We start from the raw sequence: 5,949 nt of genomic DNA, 5'->3' as shown, positions 1-5,949 counted from the left end.
AGTTATTAATTCCATATTAATGCATATTGCCACATACATTCATTCCATTAACATAAATGAAATAAATATCAATTAATTTAAATTACTAATGTTATGTTTATATTATATACACTTGCATAACATACTAACGTTGAAAGGTAAAGTTTATGTAAATTATTTTGATGATATAATTTGTTTAATATATTTTGTAATCATTTACTACATAAGATTCAAGTACCTACCTTATAATCGATGAAATATGTCTTAACATACGTGGTTTCTTTGTCTTTTACCGAAATATATATTAACTTTAATTAAGTAATTTAACTTTAAACTTGATACGAATAATTTAAGAATCATTCGGTGTAATATATACCATTCACTACCAATCTTTGGTTGTAATGTTAAAATAATTATAAAGTAGCCACTGATCAAATTTCAATAGGTGCTTAACCTGGAAAAAATTGTATCTAAATTATTATTGTTGATCATAAGAGCAGTTGTATATAGTTAAAAACGGTTCAAAGTATGATCAACTAGTTATAGGCGTAGAGTCTGCCTACTGTGCGGTATTAAAATTAGAGGGTTTTGTAATGCTACAGTGGGTAGGTAAAGGTTGATGAATTGATTGCATTATGTTTATAGGTATGGTGTTACTTTGAAATAGACAATTGAGTCGATTAATTGTAGCATCTTTTATTTCCTTTCCCTTGAGACCATCCATGGGACCATCGCCCAAAAAAGTTATTATCCAAAAATTAATAAACTTTTCCCTTGTTTGTCTTTTACAGTCTACATGAGAAGCAGCTGGGATTATACTTTATTTTTTTCTACGCTACCTGATCATCGTGGAAGCTTGATATATATATGAAAATGCCTTTTCGCGTAGTCGCCACTTCATCTACGACCACTACTTACATCTCACTTTGTGTCATAAAGTATGAACATTACAGTACAAAGGGCATAGGTATTCATGGAGCTTCCACAGAGCACTGAACGACCACCTGTTCGAGGGACCGGCTCGATTTTCTTTGCTACTATCCGCTCACATCTATAGAAAGATTTCGTAGAAATGACGCAATTCTAAGTTTGTTGTCGTTTTCCGTAGAAAGCCGTAAAACATTTATTTTACGAGAGTAATGTACGTGACCGTGCCCCGGCTCGCTATGAGCTCTATTTAGTTTGGTGTAAATGATGAATTTCGCGCGGAATAGTGTAAAGGCCAGGGCTGTAATTGGAAATGTTGGGATTTATCTATATGATCTCTTAAAGGATCACTGCATTACAGACAATTATCTGCAGTGACAACATGTGTGTAGACAGAGCCTAGTAATAAATCTGCGGAAGATATTTATTTTCGCATATATTATTATTTTTATCATACTTACTTCTAGACTAGACATAGACAGGTAGGCTCGTACTACATGAACCACATTCGGTTTCTTTGAAAACACAATTAAACTACAACTGCATCATATTAAATGTAACTGCTTGATATGACAGGCAGAACAATTGTAAGTACATATTATTACTGCGTGTTTGCCTCTGAAACAAAAAGTAAGAATCCCGGCTAGGGAAATGAAAATTGTTTATTTATTTGTAAATTTATTATAAGCTTCGGCGTTACTTCGAGACTAGCTCAGTTTGTTTGTTATATTCCCATATATTTATACTTACCTATTAACTTCATTATATACAAAACTTAAACTATATTAATTTTTATTTAAGGTTAATGTATCTTACTCTAAATCCATCCCTGGCAAAGTCCACAGACCACCTGATAGTTACCAGACTGGACAAACAACACAATATAATATTTGTTATGTTAATATTGTTTGAGTTGCAATTATTCCCTGAAATGTATTTGAAGAAAGGTAACAAACGGGTTAAATAGGTACTTAGTTAGTTAGTTTACTACGTTCAAAGATATTTATGCGTCTGACCACACATCAAGCACAATCTGCATAATAGAAATAAGTAAAACCCGCCAAGTGAGAGTATCATTATTTTGGGAAGGGTTCCGTTTATTTAGTATTCATTATGAAATTATACTAAGTATTTGATAAGGAGTCAAAAAATTAAAAATTTACGAAATTACTATACTTTTTTTCATTTTGTAAAACTTACAGCTAATAACATAAGTAGCTTTCCACCTATAACGTCTCAATGTTATGTAGGTAATCATTAATTTAACATCTCTAAATCGATCATTTTGTGCCGATCATAATCAGATTAATAATAAATATACATAAAACACATCTTATTATAGTGGATTTGAAAATATTTAAAAAAGTTGAATTTGGCACAAACTGCAATCCAAACTGTGATACCAGCATTGATTGGTAGGAGTCAAATAGTAAAAAAAAAACATGTTTTTCAATTAAAGTTTTCGTAAGTGTTACATAATCATGTTCGGTAGGTACTAAGTTTTTAAACATATTACCTAGTTTATGAATCAATAATATGGCTTTAGAAGTAAACTTGTATGAGTGAAGTAGTTTAATATAAAACAATGTAAGAAGTCGTAAGTAACGACTTTAACATTGATGCCCATCAACTACATAAATAACATATCGTTGTGCTTAGATTGAAATAGATAGGCACCATATCAGCCGTAGGACGTCCACTGCTGACCCTAGGCCTCCCCCATGACTCCCACCTCGCTCTGTTAGAGGCGACCTGCATTCAACGTTTCATTCGCCGGAGCTGTCCGCTACACTTTCCAGTACAAATTTTATACATTATCTCGTTTCATAATATAAACATCAGTTATTCAGTGATATTTTAGGTACTGGAAGCAAAGGAATATTTTGAGGAATTAAGGTTAGAGGCTAAAGGTCTTCTAATCTTGGCCATTTCAAGAATTTCAACATGTATTGTTCTAGAATCAAATCACTCAGTTCAAACGTCACCTACTTATAAAATGTGAAAAAATAATACGTTTTCACAATATAGTCACGTTTTTATCCCCAATGGTGTTAAAGGTAAAGGTCGTGCAATGGTCAAACAATATTTTTGAAAACCGTCTCGGTAACTATTTCTTATCCTGAGCGTAGGCCGTAGAAGCTGACACAATTAATGTGTATATATATTCTTACGGTAGCGATTATTTACTCGAATTCTCATGGCAGCGGGAAAGGGGTAGGTGGAGGCTACAGCTCTCCAGTCACCACACTCCCTGCATAGGTACACCTTCTGCCCATTTACTTCTACACTACTTGGGTACGAAAGTGGATGATGACCACATTCATAACTCTTAATGTAAGCTCGTCGGTTTAAGACACTCTCTAAGTATGTGACATCGATTTCATCGAGGTACGTTCGTGTAATGAATCACACGGGAAAAATATCTATTATACCATTTATACCCCAAATATCTCCCTTTTATAAGTTTACGAGTATATATAGGATACAATGTAAGTACCTTTGCAATTTCCGGTAGCTCGATGATGGCATATCAGACGCGATCTTAACAACACCAATACAATAACGACGCAATTATGTTGGACTAGTTTACGAGTAGTTGTTTACAACTTCTTTACAGAACATACGTAATTGTTAAATTTGCCAGTCCACACCTACCTACTGAAAGCTAAACATCTTCATATATTCTCCTTGCAGGCATAAATAAAAGCTTCTAAGTTTATTCATGTTGATATTACATATTTATTATCTTCCACCGCTTTCTAGATTTGAGATTAAGAGTATTGTAAAAAAAGAAAATATAAGACTAAACGATATATATAGAGAGAATATAAGACATATCGCCTTTCGTGTATAAGGAATAATATTAAGTTCCTTCATCAACCATACTTTTTAAAGGTTGAAGTAGGTAACTTATTAGTCTGTGCAAATAATAGTTTAATAAAAAGATAGGTATCTAGTTATATCTGTCATTTGCTTTTCTTCCCATGAAAATTGTAAAAATCAAGTGACCAAGGGAAAGGCTAATACAAGCTTGAAATGTTTCTTTTAAGTGATGGGTTAGCAACCTGTAACTAACTCTGAACCTCAATTCCATCAATAAGCCATAAGCTGAACGTGATCATACAGTTAATTCACGACTGTTAACTTTATCTACACCCATAGCGAATTAAAACGTGATTGATGTATATATTAAAATATCTAGCCATCCGACAATATATAATTGCTTAAATACATTCGCGTCTTTATCCCTTAAACAGAGTCGATACCATGATTATTGTACCTGAAACCTACATAATAATCGATGGGTCCTAATGATTATCATAAAAATACAATGTAACCATAACGAGAAGATACAAAAAATGATAGAATGCTAACGATAGCCTAGATCAAAGGTGATATAGCCGACTCTAGCACTTCCAAAAAAGGCAAGGAGTGAATCGAGTACCGTTCCTCATTTGTATAATATACAGCCAAATATTATTCTTGCGAAGTGAAACATTCTATGTTATCATTATGACTCGACAATGTACAAAAAATATGCAAGGTGGAAGTACCCAGAAGCGTAAAAGATATCTTTTATTAAACGGTTTTATATACTTAACAAATGGTAAATAATATAAAATATAGGGGACCAGTCCCGGAATTCTACCAAATATAATAACTACGGATAAGAAAATATGCCTTTTCATTGATTGACTTTTATAATCCTCCCAGGAATTGTTTACATTATGAAATATTAATAGTGATATTTGATAAATCAACAATTCAACTCTAAAACATTGGCATTCCGACTCAAAAAATATAATTAAAATTCAATAAAATATATGTTTTATGCTTTTAACGTTCAATATAACGCTAGTTGAAATTGAATAAGTACTCATTCAACGGGTAAACATGTGTATTGTTCAAGTTCATTTTGGTTGTTACACTTTAATCAATTTTATCATTTGACTTATCACAATGATTTTCATTTTACACTTCTTTGATCTAAACTATTAATCCAATATTGATTGTGTTACAATTACTCAGTGACCTCTGTTCAAATAATGTTTTATTAATTAGCTATGCACTGAACAGATAAACCCATAAGTGGGTAGGTACCTACTGGATTTTAGTGTTGAATGTAAATTTTAATGTTTTAAAGTTCAGATTTTTATAAGAATTTTCACTTTTAATAGAATACAAACACACCTATTCTTTAATAAAAAGTATTGAGAATTCATTCGCTAAACTGTTCGAATGTTACCATGCAACTATTTTTAAATAGGTCACGTAAATTAAATACAGATAATCTAGCAGTGAGTGTGTTAGCTATTTTCACCAGTCCCGCTATCCGGTAGCGTGGCCGAGCGGTCTAAGGCGCTGGTTTAAGGCACCAGTCTCTTCGGAGGCGTGGGTTCGAATCCCACCGCTGCCAGTTTTTTTTGTTTATTTTTATTTATACTTTATGCTAAAATTGCGTTATTATGCAACACGCAGACTTGTCTAGAGAAAATAATAAGGGTCAACAAAAAAAAATATATTGATTACTAAAGTAAGTACTAACTTCACCGATTATTTCTCTTCTGAACAACCACAAAATTCGGATAAGAAATAGCATTCTTATGTATAGTATGTGATCAACCTATGCAATAGTAGGTATAGTATGTGTGATACTACTTTACCTAGAGTTCTTTCGTTAGTAGGGCATAAACAGCGCTGCGGGTGGGTGGCAATTAAAAAAATCTTATTTAGTTTATGTTTTAGTACCTAATTTCATAATTCCTCCATTTCCATTCTTCAATTCGGGTGCTTACAAGTATATAAAAGTAGTAGTCGTTTAATATACTTAAAATAACCATATTCATATTTGCAGATACCTATCACCGTGATTTTTTCGATTAATTAATTCTCTATAATTTATCTCGCAAAATGACTATTTTTGTCAACAAATTACAATAGAGCGAAAATAAATTATACATCAAAGTATGTGTTGGTATTAATAAAAATAAAAGTACCTAAACAGTGAAGTTATTATAGAGATTATTTAAATGTAACTACATA

The 5,949-nt window shown here is 32.2% G+C and overlaps 1 non-coding gene across 1 annotated transcript; it reads left to right on the top strand.

Annotated features, from left to right (window-relative positions):
- The first annotated feature begins 5,241 nt into the window (after positions 1 to 5,241).
- Trnal-aag (transfer RNA leucine (anticodon AAG)) lies at positions 5,242 to 5,323 on the top strand. Its single transcript has one exon. It is a non-coding gene; the product is annotated as a tRNA-Leu (tRNA).
- The last annotated feature ends 626 nt before the right edge of the window (positions 5,324 to 5,949 follow it).

Source organism: Amyelois transitella, chromosome 19 (assembly GCF_032362555.1).
Source record: "Amyelois transitella isolate CPQ chromosome 19, ilAmyTran1.1, whole genome shotgun sequence".
Taxonomy (NCBI): Eukaryota; Metazoa; Arthropoda; class Insecta; order Lepidoptera; family Pyralidae; genus Amyelois; species Amyelois transitella.
The sequence above is the reverse complement of the archived record's forward strand: the minus strand, read 5'-3'. Positions and strand labels throughout refer to the sequence as shown.